General features: G+C 43.0%; 4 non-coding genes across 4 annotated transcripts; all 4 read right to left on the bottom strand.

The window, feature by feature from the left end:
* Positions 1–3,336: 3,336 nt before the first annotated feature.
* trnan-guu (transfer RNA asparagine (anticodon GUU)) lies at positions 3,337–3,410 on the bottom strand. Its single transcript has one exon. It is a non-coding gene; the product is annotated as a tRNA-Asn (tRNA).
* Positions 3,411–9,130: 5,720 nt separating this feature from the next.
* Positions 9,131–9,204, bottom strand: trnan-guu (transfer RNA asparagine (anticodon GUU)). Its single transcript has one exon. It is a non-coding gene; the product is annotated as a tRNA-Asn (tRNA).
* An 8,138-nt stretch (positions 9,205–17,342) lies between these two features.
* Positions 17,343–17,416, bottom strand: trnan-guu (transfer RNA asparagine (anticodon GUU)). The gene has a single exon. It is a non-coding gene; the product is annotated as a tRNA-Asn (tRNA).
* Positions 17,417–19,761: 2,345 nt separating this feature from the next.
* On the bottom strand, positions 19,762–19,835 carry trnan-guu (transfer RNA asparagine (anticodon GUU)). Its single transcript has one exon. It is a non-coding gene; the product is annotated as a tRNA-Asn (tRNA).
* Between the last annotated feature and the right edge of the window lie 228 nt (positions 19,836–20,063).

Below are 20,063 nucleotides of genomic sequence, written 5' to 3'. Positions count from 1 at the left end.
GTTAACAGCCAAGCGCGCTGGCCAATTGCACCACAGAGACATCCAGCCCAGTCAATAAAATATTTGCGACTCGACAAGCCGCAACATCTTTTTTTTTTGAAAGCGAGCCAGCAACATTTGAAAGTTCAGCCCCTGTCCAATCAATGTTGTTTAATGGAGAGCGAGGGCATCAATCTTTCTACCGTTGAGCTAAATCCCCTGTACCAATGTAGCTATAAAAAAAACTGGAAGTCTTTCAATCAATCGACTCTCGCCAATTTATTGCGCACTCAATATACTGCAGTTAATCTGGATATTGAGGAAAAATTGCAAGATAATGTTATTTGACATAATGCCGATGTATTTGCTTACTTTTTCAAGCACACTTGGCAATAAACCTTGTTCAGCAGTGCCTTTTATCAGATAGTAAAGCGCGCAGACGTTCCATTGTAAAAAACAAAAATGTTCTCTCACCATTGTAGAAAAAGCTTCAGTTGTAGTCATCTGGACTCAGTTTGAAAAAATAGACGTTTCGACTCTCATCCAAGAGTCATTGTCAATAAAAGAATTTAAATCGAGAACTCCGATATTAATACTGTTCTGTGGTAAGACCCGCCCATTGGGAGGAGCCTTCCTGAAGTAAGAAAGAGTTGTTTGTTTCAACAGAAACTCCCCCCCTGTATCTACCGAGCTAGCCTATTCAGAATTTTAATGGGCTATTAGAATCCTCTTTGTCTTTGTGAGACCCTGGCTCAACCACCCTGAGTACCTGATTAGCATCTAAATGTCCTGGTCCTGGTCCTCTACCTTTCCAGGGGTTCAGTATCCCATTATAAATAACAGGAAGATTAAATCTTAGCCCTCCATTTCTGTTTAAAGAAGGTTTTTCTTTTTTAACAAAAATAGCTTCCTTGACTCCTCTTTCAAACCATCTTTTCTCCCTGCTTAAAACCTTCACCTCACCGTCTTCAAACGAGTGATTAGAGGCTTCAAGATGGAGATGCACGGCGCTCTGTGGTCCTGAACTTGTATTTCTTCTGTGCTGATAAAGCCTCTTGTGTAGAGGCTGTTTTGTCTCACTTATGCACCGTTCTTTACAGCTTTCTTCACTGCATTGGATCGAATAAACTACATTGCTCTGTTTTTGAGTCGGCAACTTGTCCTTAGGATGAACCAGTTTTTGTCTTAAAGTGTTTCCTGGTTTAAAATAAACAGGGACTTCGTGTTGTCTAAAAATTCTCTGCAGTTTTTCCGACAGGCCAGAGACATAAGGGATAGAAACACCCTTCCTTCTCTGTTCAGTTTCCCTTTTGTCCTGCTTCATGGTTCTCTTCACTCTGTTGAGAGCCCAAGTGGGGTAACCACAGGCTGAGAGGGCATTTCGGACATGTTTTTACTCTTTCTTCTTGCCCTCTGAGCTCTCACCATTAGCGACTCTGGTGGGACTCAACCCACAACCTTTGAAAGCCCTTGCAACTAATGCCTAGAAGTCCAATGCGCTATCCATTGCGCCACAGAGCCCATACATCCTTGCGTGATGCTCATTTCCACAAACGCAAAACACGGTTTTCATCCAAAATGGGTCTACGTCAGTCATTCCTTGCCAACAAACTGAGAATCAAAAAGTGAAAAGAGTGCAGTTAATCTGTGTGTGCAGGGATACTTTTCCATCTCTTATTCCAATTTGTAACAGCAGCGCATTTTCTGTCATTGTAAATAATTTGCACGCCTGAATGGTCAACTGTAACCCTCTCCATAGCCCAGTATACATTATATCTCAACAGGAACATCCATCTCCGTGACAATAAAACAGCAGAACCTTGGCCCATCTTCAAAGGACTCTTGGCCGCACACCTCCGAGACCTCCACATGGCAGCAGAGCACCGGTTCATCACCCACCTCGTCCCCCACAACACCCTGATCCACCTTATACCCTCTGGAAACCTGGACATCATCTTCTGACCCCGGCATCACCCCCCCATCCACGGCATCACCCCCCATCACTGAAGAAAGTTTGAAGAATGATTGTGTGTTTGATTTTCTGTAATTTTTTGTCTCTTCTCCCCCTGCCCTTGTGTATCCCATTCCCTTGCACTTGTGTGTGATGTTTGTCTGTACAATTATGTAAATATATGTAAATACTTGTAAGATGTTTTTGATAATAAAAGATAAAAAAAATAAAATAATGGACAACTGAGTAGTAGTAGTAGGTTTGAGATGGGCCGGTAATTATTTAGCACTGTGGCATCAAGACTGCTCTTCTTTAAGAGAGGCTTAATGACCGCAGTTTTAAGGCTCTTGGGAATATTCCAGATCCAAGCGACATGTTGACTTTTTGAGTGATTGGAGCCAACAGACTGCTCACCGTAGACTTTAAAAATCTGGTAGACAATGCATAAAGGCAGCATGTAGTGGAACTCAGACTTGTGGCGATCTCTTGGACAGTTTTGTCAGCCAAAAATGCAAAATGGGTTAACTCCAGTTGTCTAGCTGGCTGCGTGCTTGTTATCTGCAAATAATGGTATTTTTAATGTTCTGAACTGAGTCTTGCAAAGAAGACTGCAAACTCATTGCACCTGGAGAAATACAGAAACCATCAGACAAAGTAACATTTACCACACTGTAATTTGAAATGTTAACCCGCTTTGTCATTAGCAGGTCCAGAGTGTGCCCTTTGCCCTTGGTGGGGCCACTCAGGTGCGGAGTAAGACCAAAGCTTCTGAGGACAGCGCCAAGCTCTTTAGAAGAAGACGAGGTTGAGCGGGGCGTGAAGGAAGGAAGGAACAGTCACTCACGTACGGGAAACTCCTACCAAGCAGTGGCCAGCCTATAGCACACTGGGATTCTGTGGTAATTGAACCAAGTTTAGCAGTTCCTTTCATCAGTTAATAACACAAGCAGGCTTTCCTATTTACCAATGTAGATAACAGGGGTTACAACAGTGACTCTGGTGGGTCTCGAACTCACAGCCTTTGAATGCCTTTGCAACTTTTGTCTGATTCCCCTTTTTCACAAAAGAAAACAGTCATCCGAAAACAGTCTACATCAATCATTCCTTACCATCAAACTGAGAAACAAGGAGTGAAAAGAGTGCATTTACTCTGTTTATTCAGGGATACTGTTCAATCTATAATTGCAAAATAGCTCTTTCGGGTGATATGTTTTTCTGTACATGTAAACAACTGATTTGCTTGAAAGGCTATCATGAAAGCACTGCTGGGATTTACTAGACAGGCACTTTGACCAACTAAGCCACAGCGCCTCTAAAATGTTACTCCAACCTGTTTCAGGTAGATATTCAGCAAACAATGTTACCTCGTGGATTTTGCCTGCGATAGCTCTTCCAAAATAGCTTGTCGTCCCTGGGTGGGCTCGAACCACCAACCTCCCGGTTAACAGCCGAGCGCGCTGGCCAATTGCGCCACAGAGACATCCAGCCCGGTCGAAAAAATATTTGCGATTCGACAAGCCGCAACATCTTTTTTTTTTTAAAGCGAGCCAGCAACATTCGAAAGTTCAGCCCCTGTCCAATCAACTGTGTTTAATGGAGAGCGAGGGCATCAATCTTTCTACCTTTGAGCTAAATCCCCTGTACCAATGTAGCTATAAAAAAAACTGGAAGTCTTTCAATCAATCGACTCTCGCCAATTTATTGCGCACTCAATATACTGCAGTTAATCTGGATATTGAGGAAAAATTGCAAGATAATGTTATTTGACATAATGCCGATGTATTTGCTTACTTTTTCAAGCACACTTGGCAATAAACCTCGTTCAGCAGTTCCTTTTATCAGATAGTAAAGCGCGCAGACGTTCCATTGTAAAAAACAAAAATGTTCTCTCACCATTAGCGACTCTAGTGGGACTCAACCCACAACCTTTGAAAGCCCTTGCAACTAATGCCTAGAAGTCCAATGCGCTATCCATTGCGCCACAGAGCCCATACATCCTTGCGTGATGCTCATTTCCACAAACGCAAAACACGGTTTTCATCCAAAATGGGTCTACGTCAGTCATTCCTTGCCAACAAACTGAGAATCAAAAAGTGAAAAGAGTGCAGTTAATCTGTGTGTGCAGGGATACTTTTCCATCTCTTATTCCAATTTGTAACAGCAGCGCATTTTCTGTCATTGTAAATAATTTGCACGCCTGAATGGACAACTGTAACCCTCTCCATAGCCCGGTATACATTATATCTCAACAGGAACATCCATCTCCGTGACAATAAAACAGCAGAACCTTGGCCCATCTTCAAAGGACTCTTGGCCGCACACCTCCGACACCTCCACATGGCAGCAGAGCACCGGTTCATCACCCACCTCATCCCCCACAACACCCTGATCCACCTTATACCCTCTGGAAACCTGGACATCATCTTCTGACCCCGGCATCACCCCCCCATCCACGGCATCACCCCCCATCACTGAAGAAAGTTTGAAGAATGATTGTGTGTTTGATTTTCTGTAATTTTTTGTCTCTTCTCCCCCTGCCCTTGTGTATCCCATTCCCTTGCACTTGTGTGTGATGTTTGTCTGTACAATTATGTAAATATATGTAAATATTTGTAAGATGTTTTTGATAATAAAAGATAAAAAAAATAAAATAATGGACAACTGAGTAGTAGTAGTAGGTTTGAGATGGGCCGGTAATTATTTAGCACTGTGGCATCAAGACTGCTCTTCTTTAAGAGAGGCTTAATGACCGCAGTTTTAAGGCTCTTGGGAATATTCCAGATCCAAGCGACATGTTGACTTTTTGAGTGATTGGAGCCAACAGACTGCTCACCGTAGACTTTAAAAATCTAGTAGGCAATGCATAAAGGCAGCATGTAGTGGAACTCAGACTTGTGGTGATCTCTTGGACAGTTTTGTCAGCCAAAAATGCAAAATGGGTTAACTCCAGTTGTCTAGCTGGCTGCGTGCTTGTTATCTGCAAATAATGGTATTTTTAATGTTCTGAACTGAGTCTTGCAAAGAAGACTGCAAACTCATTGCACCTGGAGAAATACAGAAACCATCAGACAAAGTAACATTTACCACACTGTAATTTGAAATGTTAACCCGCTTTGTCATTAGCAGGTCCAGAGTGTGCCCTTTGCCCTTGGTGGGGCCACTCAGGTGCGGAGTAAGACCAAAGCTTCTGAGGACAGCGCCAAGCTCTTTAGAAGAAGACGAGGTTGAGCGGGGCGTGAAGGAAGGAAGGAACAGTCACTCACGTACGGGAAACTCCTACCAAGCAGTGGCCAGCATATAGCACACTGGGATTCTGTGGTAATTGAACCAAGTTTAGCAGTTCCTTTCATCAGTTAATAACACAAGCAGGCTTTCCTATTTACCAATGTAGATAACAGGGGTTACAACAGTGACTCTGGTGGGTCTCGAACTCACAGCCTTTGAATGCCTTTGCAACTTTTGTCTGATTCCCCTTTTTCACAAAAGCAAAACAGTCATCCGAAAACGGTCTACATCAATCATTCCTTTCCATCAAACTGAGAAACAAGGACAAACAACAAAGAGTGCATTTACTCTGTTTATTCAGGGATACTGTTCAATCTATAATTGCAAAATAGCTCTTTCAGGTGATATGTTTTTCTGTACATGTAAACAACTGATTTGCTTGAAAGGCTATCATGAAGGCACTGCTGGGATTTACTAGACAGGCACTTTGACCAACTAAGCCACAGCGCCTCTAAAATGTTACTCCAACCTGTTTCAGGTAGATATTCAGCAAACAATGTTACCTCATGGATTTTGCCTGCGATAGCTCTTCCAAAATAGCTTGTCGCCCCTGGGTGGGCTCGAACCACCAACCTCCCGGTTAACAGCCGAGCGCGCTGGCCAATTGCGCCACAGAGACATCCAGCCCAGTCAATAAAATATTTGCGACTCGACAAGCCGCAACATCTTTTTTTTTTTAAAGCGAGCCAGCAACATTTGAAAGTTCAGCCCCTGTCCAATCAATGTTGTTTAATGGAGAGCGAGGGCATCAATCTTTCTACCGTTGAGCTAAATCCCCTGTACCAATGTAGCTATAAAAAAAACTGGAAGTCTTTCAATCAATCGACTCTCGCCAATTTATTGCGCACTCAATATACTGCAGTTAATCTGGATATTGAGGAAAAATTGCAAGATAATGTTATTTGACATAATGCCGATGTATTTGCTTACTTTTTCAAGCACACTTGGCAATAAACCTTGTTCAGCAGTGCCTTTTATCAGATAGTAAAGCGCGCAGACGTTCCATTGTAAAAAACAAAAATGTTCTCTCACCATTGTAGAAAAAGCTTCAGTTGTAGTCATCTGGACTCAGTTTGAAAAAATAGACGTTTCGACTCTCATCCAAGAGTCATTGTCAATAAAAGAATTTAGATCGAGAACTCTGATATTAATACTGTTCTGTGGTAAGACCCGCCCATTGGGAGGAGCCTTCCTGAAGTAAGAAAGAGTTGTTTGTTTCAACAGAAACTCCCCCCCTGTATCTACCGAGCTAGCCTATTCAGAATTTTAATGGGCTATTAGAATCCTCTTTGTCTTTGTGAGACCCTGGCTCAACCACCCTGAGTACCTGATTAGCATCTAAATGTCCTGGTCCTGGTCCTCTACCTTTCCAGGGGTTCAGTATCCCATTATAAATAACAGGAAGATTAAATCTTAGCCCTCCATTTCTGTTTAAAGAAGGTTTTTCTTTTTTAACAAAAATAGCTTCCTTGACTCCTCTTTCAAACCATCTTTTCTCCCTGCTTAAAACCTTCACCTCACCGTCTTCAAACGAGTGATTAGAGGCTTCAAGATGGAGATGCACGGCGCTCTGTGGTCCTGAACTTGTATTTCTTCTGTGCTGATAAAGCCTCTTGTGTAGAGGCTGTTTTGTCTCACTTATGTACCGTTCTTTACAGCTTTCTTTACTGCATTGGATCGAATAAACTACATTGCTCTGTTTTTGAGTCGGCAACTTGTCCTTAGGATGAACCAGTTTTTGTCTTAAAGTGTTTCCTGGTTTAAAATAAACAGGGACTTCGTGTTGTCTAAAAATTCTCTGCAGTTTTTCCGACAGGCCAGAGACATAAGGGATAGAAACACCCTTCCTTCTCTGTTCAGTTTCCCTTTTGTCCTGCTTCATGGTTCTCTTCACTCTGTTGCGAGCCCAAGTGGGGTAACCACAGGCTGAGAGGGCATTTCGGACATGTTTTTCCTCTTTCTTCTTGCCCTCTGAGCTCTCACCATTAGCGACTCTGGTGGGACTCAACCCACAACCTTTGAAAGCCCTTGCAACTAATGCCTAGAAGTCCAATGCGCTATCCATTGCGCCACAGAGCCCATACATCCTTGCGTGATGCTCATTTCCACAAACGCAAAACACGGTTTTCATCCAAAATGGGTCTACGTCAGTCATTCCTTGCCAACAAACTGAGAATCAAAAAGTGAAAAGAGTGCAGTTAATCTGTGTGTGCAGGGATACTTTTCCATCTCTTATTCCAATTTGTAACAGCAGCGCATTTTCTGTCATTGTAAATAATTTGCACGCCTGAATGGACAACTGTAACCCTCTCCATAGCCCAGTATACATTATATCTCAACAGGAACATCCATCTCCGTGACAATAAAACAGCAGAACCTTGGCCCATCTTCAAAGGACTCTTGGCCGCACACCTCCGAGACCTCCACATGGCAGCAGAGCACCAGTTCATCACCCACCTCGTCCCCCACAACACCCTGATCCACCTTATACCCTCTGGAAACCTGGACATCATCTTCTGACCCCGGCATCACCCCCCTATCCACGGCATCACCCCCCATCACTGAAGAAAGTTTGAAGAATGATTGTGTGTTTGATTTTCTGTAATTTTTTGTCTCTTCTCCCCCTGCCCTTGTGTATCCCATTCCCTTGCACTTGTGTGTGATGTTTGTCTGTACAATTATGTAAATATATGTAAATACTTGTAAGATGTTTTTGATAATAAAAGATAAAAAAAATAAAATAATGGACAACTGAGTAGTAGTAGTAGGTTTGAGATGGGCCGGTAATTATTTAGCACTGTGGCATCAAGACTGCTCTTCTTTAAGAGAGGCTTAATGACCGCAGTTTTAAGGCTCTTGGGAATATTCCAGATCCAAGCGACATGTTGACTTTTTGAGTGATTGGAGCCAACAGACTGCTCACCGTAGACTTTAAAAATCTGGTAGACAATGCATAAAGGCAGCATGTAGTGGAACTCAGACTTGTGGTGATCTCTTGGACAGTTTTGTCAGCCAAAAATGCAAAATGGGTTAACTCCAGTTGTCTAGCTGGCTGCGTGCTTGTTATCTGCAAATAATGGTATTTTTAATGTTCTGAACTGAGTCTTGCAAAGACGACTGCAAACTCATTGCACCTGGAGAAATACAGAAACCATCAGACAAAGTAACATTTACCACACTGTAATTTGAAATGTTAACCCGCTTTGTCATTAGCAGGTCCAGAGTGTGCCCTTTGCCCTTGGTGGGGCCACTCAGGTGCGGAGTAAGACCAAAGCTTCTGAGGACAGCGCCAAGCTCTTTAGAAGAAGACGAGGTTGAGCGGGGCGTGAAGGAAGGAAGGAACAGTCACTCACGTACGGGAAACTCCTACCAAGCAGTGGCCAGCCTATAGCACACTGGGATTCTGTGGTAATTGAACCAAGTTTAGCAGTTCCTTTCATCAGTTAATAACACAAGCAGGCTTTCCTATTTACCAATGTAGATAACAGGGGTTACAACAGTGACTCTGGTGGGTCTCGAACTCACAGCCTTTGAATGCCTTTGCAACTTTTGTCTGATTCCCCTTTTTCACAAAAGAAAACAGTCATCCGAAAACAGTCTACATCAATCATTCCTTACCATCAAACTGAGAAACAAGGAGTGAAAAGAGTGCATTTACTCTGTTTATTCAGGGATACTGTTCAATCTATAATTGCAAAATAGCTCTTTCGGGTGATATGTTTTTCTGTACATGTAAACAACTGATTTGCTTGAAAGGCTATCATGAAAGCACTGCTGGGATTTACTAGACAGGCACTTTGACCAACTAAGCCACAGCGCCTCTGAAATGTTACTCCAACCTGTTTCAGGTAGATATTCAGCAAACAATGTTACCTCGTGGATTTTGCCTGCGATAGCTCTTCCAAAATAGCTTGTCGTCCCTGGGTGGGCTCGAACCACCAACCTCCCGGTTAACAGCCGAGCGCGCTGGCCAATTGCGCCACAGAGACATCCAGCCCAGTCGAAAAAATATTTGCGACTCAACAAGCCGCAACATCTTTTTTTTTTAAAGCGAGCCAGCAACATTCGAAAGTTCAGCCCCTGTCCAATCAACTGTGTTTAATGGAGAGCGAGGGCATCAATCTTTCTACCTTTGAGCTAAATCCCCTGTACCAATGTAGCTATAAAAAAAACTGGAAGTCTTTCAATCAATCGACTCTCGCCAATTTATTGCGCACTCAATATACTGCAGTTAATCTGGATATTGAGGAAAAATTGCAAGATAATGTTATTTGACATAATGCCGATGTATTTGCTTACTTTTTCAAGCACACTTGGCAATAAACCTCGTTCAGCAGTGCCTTTTATCAGATAGTAAAGCGCGCAGACGTTCCATTGTAAAAAACAAAAATGTTCTCTCACCATTAGCGACTCTAGTGGGACTCAACCCACAACCTTTGAAAGCCCTTGCAACTAATGCCTAGAAGTCCAATGCGCTATCCATTGCGCCACAGAGCCCATACATCCTTGCGTGATGCTCATTTCCACAAACGCAAAACACGGTTTTCATCCAAAATGGGTCTACGTCAGTCATTCCTTGCCAACAAACTGAGAATCAAAAAGTGAAAAGAGTGCAGTTAATCTGTGTGTGCAGGGATACTTTTCCATCTCTTATTCCAATTTGTAACAGCAGCGCATTTTCTGTCATTGTAAATAATTTGCACGCCTGAATGGACAACTGTAACCCTCTCCATAGCCCGGTATACATTATATCTCAACAGGAACATCCATCTCCGTGACAATAAAACAGCAGAACCTTGGCCCATCTTCAAAGGACTCTTGGCCGCACACCTCCGACACCTCCACATGGCAGCAGAGCACCGGTTCATCACCCACCTCATCCCCCACAACACCCTGATCCACCTTATACCCTCTGGAAACCTGGACATCATCTTCTGACCCCGGCATCACCCCCCCATCCACGGCATCACCCCCCATCACTGAAGAAAGTTTGAAGAATGATTGTGTGTTTGATTTTCTGTAATTTTTTGTCTCTTCTCCCCCTGCCCTTGTGTATCCCATTCCCTTGCACTTGTGTGTGATGTTTGTCTGTACAATTATGTAAATATATGTAAATATTTGTAAGATGTTTTTGATAATAAAAGATAAAAAAAATAAAATAATGGACAACTGAGTAGTAGTAGTAGGTTTGAGATGGGCCGGTAATTATTTAGCACTGTGGCATCAAGACTGCTCTTCTTTAAGAGAGGCTTAATGACCGCAGTTTTAAGGCTCTTGGGAATATTCCAGATCCAAGCGACATGTTGACTTTTTGAGTGATTGGAGCCAACAGACTGCTCACCGTAGACTTTAAAAATCTAGTAGGCAATGCATAAAGGCAGCATGTAGTGGAACTCAGACTTGTGGTGATCTCTTGGACAGTTTTGTCAGCCAAAAATGCAAAATGGGTTAACTCCAGTTGTCTAGCTGGCTGCGTGCTTGTTATCTGCAAATAATGGTATTTTTAATGTTCTGAACTGAGTCTTGCAAAGAAGACTGCAAACTCATTGCACCTGGAGAAATACAGAAACCATCAGACAAAGTAACATTTACCACACTGTAATTTGAAATGTTAACCCGCTTTGTCATTAGCAGGTCCAGAGTGTGCCCTTTGCCCTTGGTGGGGCCACTCAGGTGCGGAGTAAGACCAAAGCTTCTGAGGACAGCGCCAAGCTCTTTAGAAGAAGACGAGGTTGAGCGGGGCGTGAAGGAAGGAAGGAACAGTCACTCACGTACGGGAAACTCCTACCAAGCAGTGGCCAGCATATAGCACACTGGGATTCTGTGGTAATTGAACCAAGTTTAGCAGTTCCTTTCATCAGTTAATAACACAAGCAGGCTTTCCTATTTACCAATGTAGATAACAGGGGTTACAACAGTGACTCTGGTGGGTCTCGAACTCACAGCCTTTGAATGCCTTTGCAACTTTTGTCTGATTCCCCTTTTTCACAAAAGCAAAACAGTCATCCGAAAACGGTCTACATCAATCATTCCTTTCCATCAAACTGAGAAACAAGGACAAACAACAAAGAGTGCATTTACTCTGTTTATTCAGGGATACTGTTCAATCTATAATTGCAAAATAGCTCTTTCAGGTGATATGTTTTTCTGTACATGTAAACAACTGATTTGCTTGAAAGGCTATCATGAAGGCACTGCTGGGATTTACTAGACAGGCACTTTGACCAACTAAGCCACAGCGCCTCTAAAATGTTACTCCAACCTGTTTCAGGTAGATATTCAGCAAACAATGTTACCTCATGGATTTTGCCTGCGATAGCTCTTCCAAAATAGCTTGTCGCCCCTGGGTGGGCTCGAACCACCAACCTCCCGGTTAACAGCCGAGCGCGCTGGCCAATTGCGCCACAGAGACATCCAGCCCAGTCAATAAAATATTTGCGACTCGACAAGCCGCAACATCTTTTTTTTTTTAAAGCGAGCCAGCAACATTTGAAAGTTCAGCCCCTGTCCAATCAATGTTGTTTAATGGAGAGCGAGGGCATCAATCTTTCTACCGTTGAGCTAAATCCCCTGTACCAATGTAGCTATAAAAAAAACTGGAAGTCTTTCAATCAATCGACTCTCGCCAATTTATTGCGCACTCAATATACTGCAGTTAATCTGGATATTGAGGAAAAATTGCAAGATAATGTTATTTGACATAATGCCGATGTATTTGCTTACTTTTTCAAGCACACTTGGCAATAAACCTTGTTCAGCAGTGCCTTTTATCAGATAGTAAAGCGCGCAGACGTTCCATTGTAAAAAACAAAAATGTTCTCTCACCATTGTAGAAAAAGCTTCAGTTGTAGTCATCTGGACTCAGTTTGAAAAAATAGACGTTTCGACTCTCATCCAAGAGTCATTGTCAATAAAAGAATTTAGATCGAGAACTCTGATATTAATACTGTTCTGTGGTAAGACCCGCCCATTGGGAGGAGCCTTCCTGAAGTAAGAAAGAGTTGTTTGTTTCAACAGAAACTCCCCCCCTGTATCTACCGAGCTAGCCTATTCAGAATTTTAATGGGCTATTAGAATCCTCTTTGTCTTTGTGAGACCCTGGCTCAACCACCCTGAGTACCTGATTAGCATCTAAATGTCCTGGTCCTGGTCCTCTACCTTTCCAGGGGTTCAGTATCCCATTATAAATAACAGGAAGATTAAATCTTAGCCCTCCATTTCTGTTTAAAGAAGGTTTTTCTTTTTTAACAAAAATAGCTTCCTTGACTCCTCTTTCAAACCATCTTTTCTCCCTGCTTAAAACCTTCACCTCACCGTCTTCAAACGAGTGATTAGAGGCTTCAAGATGGAGATGCACGGCGCTCTGTGGTCCTGAACTTGTATTTCTTCTGTGCTGATAAAGCCTCTTGTGTAGAGGCTGTTTTGTCTCACTTATGTACCGTTCTTTACAGCTTTCTTTACTGCATTGGATCGAATAAACTACATTGCTCTGTTTTTGAGTCGGCAACTTGTCCTTAGGATGAACCAGTTTTTGTCTTAAAGTGTTTCCTGGTTTAAAATAAACAGGGACTTTGTGTTGTCTAAAAATTCTCTGCAGTTTTTCCGACAGGCCAGAGACATAAGGGATAGAAACACCCTTCCTTCTCTGTTCAGTTTCCCTTTTGTCCTGCTTCATGGTTCTCTTCACTCTGTTGCGAGCCCAAGTGGGGTAACCACAGGCTGAGAGGGCATTTCGGACATGTTTTTCCTCTTTCTTCTTGCCCTCTGAGCTCTCACCATTAGCGACTCTGGTGGGACTCAACCCACAACCTTTGAAAGCCCTTGCAACTAATGCCTAGAAGTCCAATGCGCTATCCATTGCGCCACAGAGCCCATACATCCTTGCGTGATGCTCATTTCCACAAACGCAAAACACGGTTTTCATCCAAAATGGGTCTACGTCAGTCATTCCTTGCCAACAAACTGAGAATCAAAAAGTGAAAAGAGTGCAGTTAATCTGTGTGTGCAGGGATACTTTTCCATCTCTTATTCCAATTTGTAACAGCAGCGCATTTTCTGTCATTGTAAATAATTTGCACGCCTGAATGGACAACTGTAACCCTCTCCATAGCCCAGTATACATTATATCTCAACAGGAACATCCATCTCCGTGACAATAAAACAGCAGAACCTTGGCCCATCTTCAAAGGACTCTTGGCCGCACACCTCCGAGACCTCCACATGGCAGCAGAGCACCAGTTCATCACCCACCTCGTCCCCCACAACACCCTGATCCACCTTATACCCTCTGGAAACCTGGACATCATCTTCTGACCCCGGCATCACCCCCCTATCCACGGCATCACCCCCCATCACTGAAGAAAGTTTGAAGAATGATTGTGTGTTTGATTTTCTGTAATTTTTTGTCTCTTCTCCCCCTGCCCTTGTGTATCCCATTCCCTTGCACTTGTGTGTGATGTTTGTCTGTACAATTATGTAAATATATGTAAATACTTGTAAGATGTTTTTGATAATAAAAGATAAAAAAAATAAAATAATGGACAACTGAGTAGTAGTAGTAGGTTTGAGATGGGCCGGTAATTATTTAGCACTGTGGCATCAAGACTGCTCTTCTTTAAGAGAGGCTTAATGACCGCAGTTTTAAGGCTCTTGGGAATATTCCAGATCCAAGCGACATGTTGACTTTTTGAGTGATTGGAGCCAACAGACTGCTCACCGTAGACTTTAAAAATCTGGTAGACAATGCATAAAGGCAGCATGTAGTGGAACTCAGACTTGTGGTGATCTCTTGGACAGTTTTGTCAGCCAAAAATGCAAAATGGGTTAACTCCAGTTGTCTAGCTGGCTGCGTGCTTGTTATCTGCAAATAATGGTATTTTTAATGTTCTGAACTGAGTCTTGCAAAGACGACTGCAAACTCATTGCACCTGGAGAAATACAGAAACCATCAGACAAAGTAACATTTACCACACTGTAATTTGAAATGTTAACCCGCTTTGTCATTAGCAGGTCCAGAGTGTGCCCTTTGCCCTTGGTGGGGCCACTCAGGTGCGGAGTAAGACCAAAGCTTCTGAGGACAGCGCCAAGCTCTTTAGAAGAAGACGAGGTTGAGCGGGGCGTGAAGGAAGGAAGGAACAGTCACTCACGTACGGGAAACTCCTACCAAGCAGTGGCCAGCCTATAGCACACTGGGATTCTGTGGTAATTGAACCAAGTTTAGCAGTTCCTTTCATCAGTTAATAACACAAGCAGGCTTTCCTATTTACCAATGTAGATAACAGGGGTTACAACAGTGACTCTGGTGGGTCTCGAACTCACAGCCTTTGAATGCCTTTGCAACTTTTGTCTGATTCCCCTTTTTCACAAAAGAAAACAGTCATCCGAAAACAGTCTACATCAATCATTCCTTACCATCAAACTGAGAAACAAGGAGTGAAAAGAGTGCATTTACTCTGTTTATTCAGGGATACTGTTCAATCTATAATTGAAAAATAGCTCTTTCGGGTGATATGTTTTTCTGTACATGTAAACAACTGATTTGCTTGAAAGGCTATCATGAAAGCACTGCTGGGATTTACTAGACAGGCACTTTGACCAACTAAGCCACAGCGCCTCTAAAATGTTACTCCAACCTGTTTCAGGTAGATATTCAGCAAACAATGTTACCTCGTGGATTTTGCCTGCGATAGCTCTTCCAAAATAGCTTGTAGTCCCTGGGTGGGCTCGAACCACCAACCTCCCGGTTAACAGCCGAGCGCGCTGGCCAATTGCGCCACAGAGACATCCAGCCCGGTCGAAAAAATATTTGCGACTGGACAAGCCACAACATCTTTTTTTTTTTAAAGCGAGCCAGCAACATTCGAAAGTTCAGCCCCTGTCCAATCAACTGTGTTTAATGGAGAGCGAGGGCATCAATCTTTCTACCTTTGAGCTAAATCCCCTGTACCATTGTAGCTATAAAAAAACTGGAAGTCTTTCAATCAATCGACTCACGCCAATTTATTGCGCACTCAATATACTGCAGTTAATCTGGATATTGAGGAAAAATTGCAAGATAATGTTATTTGACATAATGCCGATGTATTTGCTTACTTTTTCAAGCACACTTGGCAATAAACCTCGTTCAGCAGTGCCTTTTATCAGATAGTAAAGCGCGCAGACGTTCCATTGTAAAAAACAAAAATGTTCTCTCACCATTAGCGACTCTAGTGGGACTCAACCCACAACCTTTGAAAGCCCTTGCAACTAATGCCTAGAAGTCCAATGCGCTATCCATTGCGCCACAGAGCCCATACATCCTTGCGTGATGCTCATTTCCACAAACGCAAAACACGGTTTTCATCCAAAATGGGTCTACGTCAGTCATTCCTTGCCAACAAACTGAGAATCAAAAAGTGAAAAGAGTGCAGTTAATCTGTGTGTGCAGGGATACTTTTCCATCTCTTATTCCAATTTGTAACAGCAGCGCATTTTCTGTCATTGTAAATAATTTGCACGCCTGAATGGACAACTGTAACCCTCTCCATAGCCCGGTATACATTATATCTCAACAGGAACATCCATCTCCGTGACAATAAAACAGCAGAACCTTGGCCCATCTTCAAAGGACTCTTGGCCGCACACCTCCGACACCTCCACATGGCAGCAGAGCACCGGTTCATCACCCACCTCATCCCCCACAACACCCTGATCCACCTTATACCCTCTGGAAACCTGGACATCATCTTCTGACCCCGGCATCACCCCCCCATCCACGGCATCACCCCCCATCACTGAAGAAAGTTTGAAGAATGATTGTGTGTTTGATTTTCTGTAATTTTTTGTCTCTTCTCCCCCTGCCCTTGTGTATCCCATTCCCTTGCACTTGTGTGTGATGTTTGTCTGTACAATTATGTAAATATATGTAAATACTTGTAAGATGTTTTTGATAATAAAAGATAAAAAAAAAAAAAATAATGGACAACTGAGTAGTAGTAGTAGGTTTGAGATGGGCCGGTAATTATTTAGCACTGTGGCATCAAGACTGCTCTTCTTTAAGAGAGGCTTAATGACCGCAGTTTTAAGGCTCTTGGGAATATTCCAGATCCAAGCGACATGTTGACTTTTTGAGTGATTGGAGCCAACAGACTGCTCACCGTAGACTTTAAAAATCTGGTAGGCAATGCATAAAGGCAGCATGTAGTGGAACTCAGACTTGTGGTGATCTCTTGGACAGTTTTGTCAGCCAAAAATGCAAAATGGGTTAACTCCAGTTGTCTAGCTGGCTGCGTGCTTGTTATCTGCAAATAATGGTATTTTTAATGTTCTGAACTGAGTCTTGCAAAGAAGACTGCAAACTCATTGCACCTGGAGAAATACAGAAACCATCAGACAAAGTAACATTTACCACACTGTAATTTGAAATGTTAACCCGCTTTGTCATTAGCAGGTCCAGAGTGTGCCCTTTGCCCTTGGTGGGGCCACTCAGGTGCGGAGTAAGACCAAAGCTTCTGAGGACAGCGCCAAGCTCTTTAGAAGAAGACGAGGTTGAGCGGGGCGTGAAGGAAGGAAGGAACAGTCACTCACGTACGGGAAACTCCTACCAAGCAGTGGCCAGCCTATAGCACACTGGGATTCTGTGGTAATTGAACCAAGTTTAGCAGTTCCTTTCATCAGTTAATAACACAAGCAGGCTTTCCTATTTACCAATGTAGATAACAGGGGTTACAACAGTGACTCTGGTGGGTCTCGAACTCACAGCCTTTGAATGCCTTTGCAACTTTTGTCTGATTCCCCTTTTTCACAAAAGAAAACAGTCATCCGAAAACAGTCTACATCAATCATTCCTTACCATCAAACTGAGAAACAAGGAGTGAAAAGAGTGCATTTACTCTGTTTATTCAGGGATACTGTTCAATCTATAATTGCAAAATAGCTCTTTCGGGTGATATGTTTTTCTGTACATGTAAACAACTGATTTGCTTGAAAGGCTATCATGAAAGCACTGCTGGGATTTACTAGACAGGCACTTTGACCAACTAAGCCACAGCGCCTCTAAAATGTTACTCCAACCTGTTTCAGGTAGATATTCAGCAAACAATGTTACCTCGTGGATTTTGCCTGCGATAGCTCTTCCAAAATAGCTTGTCGTCCCTGGGTGGGCTCGAACCACCAACCTCCCGGTTAACAGCCGAGCGCGCTGGCCAATTGCGCCACAGAGACATCCAGCCCGGTCGAAAAAATATTTGCGACTCGACAAGCCGCAACATCTTTTTTTTTTTAAAGCGAGCCAGCAACATTCGAAAGTTCAGCCCCTGTCCAATCAACTGTGTTTAATGGAGAGCGAGGGCATCAATCTTTCTACCTTTGAGCTAAATCCCCTGTACCAATGTAGCTATAAAAAAAACTGGAAGTCTTTCAATCAATCGACTCTCGCCAATTTATTGCGCACTCAATATACTGCAGTTAATCTGGATATTGAGGAAAAATTGCAAGATAATGTTATTTGACATAATGCCGATGTATTTGCTTACTTTTTCAAGCACACTTGGCAATAAACCTCGTTCAGCAGTGCCTTTTATCAGATAGTAAAGCGCGCAGACGTTCCATTGTAAAAAACAAAAATGTTCTCTCACCATTAGCGACTCTAGTGGGACTCAACCCACAACCTTTGAAAGCCCTTGCAACTAATGCCTAGAAGTCCAATGCGCTATCCATTGCGCCACAGAGCCCATACATCCTTGCGTGATGCTCATTTCCACAAACGCAAAACACGGTTTTCATCCAAAATGGGTCTACGTCAGTCATTCCTTGCCAACAAACTGAGAATCAAAAAGTGAAAAGAGTGCAGTTAATCTGTGTGTGCAGGGATACTTTTCCATCTCTTATTCCAATTTGTAACAGCAGCGCATTTTCTGTCATTGTAAATAATTTGCACGCCTGAATGGACAACTGTAACCCTCTCCATAGCCCGGTATACATTATATCTCAACAGGAACATCCATCTCCGTGACAATAAAACAGCAGAACCTTGGCCCATCTTCAAAGGACTCTTGGCCGCACACCTCCGACACCTCCACATGGCAGCAGAGCACCGGTTCATCACCCACCTCATCCCCCACAACACCCTGATCCACCTTATACCCTCTGGAAACCTGGACATCATCTTCTGACCCCGGCATCACCCCCCCATCCACGGCATCACCCCCCATCACTGAAGAAAGTTTGAAGAATGATTGTGTGTTTGATTTTCTGTAATTTTTTGTCTCTTCTCCCCCTGCCCTTGTGTATCCCATTCCCTTGCACTTGTGTGTGATGTTTGTCTGTACAATTATGTAAATATATGTAAATACTTGTAAGATGTTTTTGATAATAAAAGATAAAAAAAATAAAATAATGGACAACTGAGTAGTAGTAGTAGGTTTGAGATGGGCCGGTAATTATTTAGCACTGTGGCATCAAGACTGCTCTTCTTTAAGAGAGGCTTAATGACCGCAGTTTTAAGGCTCTTGGGAATATTCCAGATCCAAGCGACATGTTGACTTTTTGAGTGATTGGAGCCAACAGACTGCTCACCGTAGACTTTAAAAATCTGGTAGGCAATGCATAAAGGCAGCATGTAGTGGAACTCAGACTTGTGGTGATCTCTTGGACAGTTTTGTCAGCCAAAAATGCAAAATGGGTTAACTCCAGTTGTCTAGCTGGCTGCGTGCTTGTTATCTGCAAATAATGGTATTTTTAATGTTCTGAACTGAGTCTTGCAAAGAAGACTGCAAACTCATTGCACCTGGAGAAATACAGAAACCATCAGACAAAGTAACATTTACCACACTGTAATTTGAAATGTTAACCCGCTTTGTCATTAGCAGGTCCAGAGTGTGCCCTTTGCCCTTGGTGGGGCCACTCAGGTGCGGAGTAAGACCAAAGCTTCTGAGGACAGCGCCAAGCTCTTTAGAAGAAGACGAGGTTGAGCGGGGCGTGAAGGAAGGAAGGAACAGTCACTCACGTACGGGAAACTCCTACCAAGCAGTGGCCAGCCTATAGCACACTGGGATTCTGTGGTAATTGAACCAAGTTTAGCAGTTCCTTTCATCAGTTAATAACACAAGCAGGCTTTCCTATTTACCAATGTAGATAACAGGGGTTACAACAGTGACTCTGGTGGGTCTCGAACTCACAGCCTTTGAATGCCTTTGCAACTTTTGTCTGATTCCCCTTTTTCACAAAAGAAAACAGTCATCCGAAAACGGTCTACATCAATCATTCCTTACCATCAAACTGAGAAACAAGGAGTGAAAAGAGTGCATTTACTCTGTTTATTCAGGGATACTGTTCAATCTATAATTGCAAAATAGCTCTTTTGGGTGATATGTTTTTCTGTACATGTAAACAACTGATTTGCTTGAAAGGCTATCATGAAAGCACTGCTGGGATTTACTAGACAGGCACTTTGACCAACTAAGCCACAGCGCCTCTAAAATGTTACTCCAACCTGTTTCAGGTAGATATTCAGCAAACAATGTTACCTTGTGGATTTTGCCTGCGATAGCTCTTCCAAAATAGCTTGTCGTCCCTGGGTGGGCTCGAACCACCAACCTCCCGGTTAACAGCCGAGCGCGCTGGCCAATTGCGCCACAGAGACATCCAGCCCAGACGAAAAAATATTTGCGACTCGACAAGCCGCAACATCTTTTTTTTTTTAAAGCGAGCCAGCAACATTCGAAAGTTCAGCCCCTGTCCAATCAACTGTGTTTAATGGAGAGCGAGGGCATCAATCTTTCTACCTTTGAGCTAAATCCCCTGTACCAATGTAGCTATAAAAAAAACTGGAAGTCTTTCAATCAATCGACTCTCGCCAATTTATTGCGCA

Source organism: Eucyclogobius newberryi, unplaced genomic scaffold (genome assembly GCF_026437365.1).
Source record: "Eucyclogobius newberryi isolate DKJ021-1_F unplaced genomic scaffold, fEucNew1.0.hap1 SCAF_41, whole genome shotgun sequence".
In the NCBI taxonomy this organism is placed as follows: domain Eukaryota; kingdom Metazoa; phylum Chordata; class Actinopteri; order Gobiiformes; family Gobiidae; genus Eucyclogobius; species Eucyclogobius newberryi.
The sequence above is the reverse complement of the archived record's forward strand: the minus strand, read 5'-3'. Positions and strand labels throughout refer to the sequence as shown.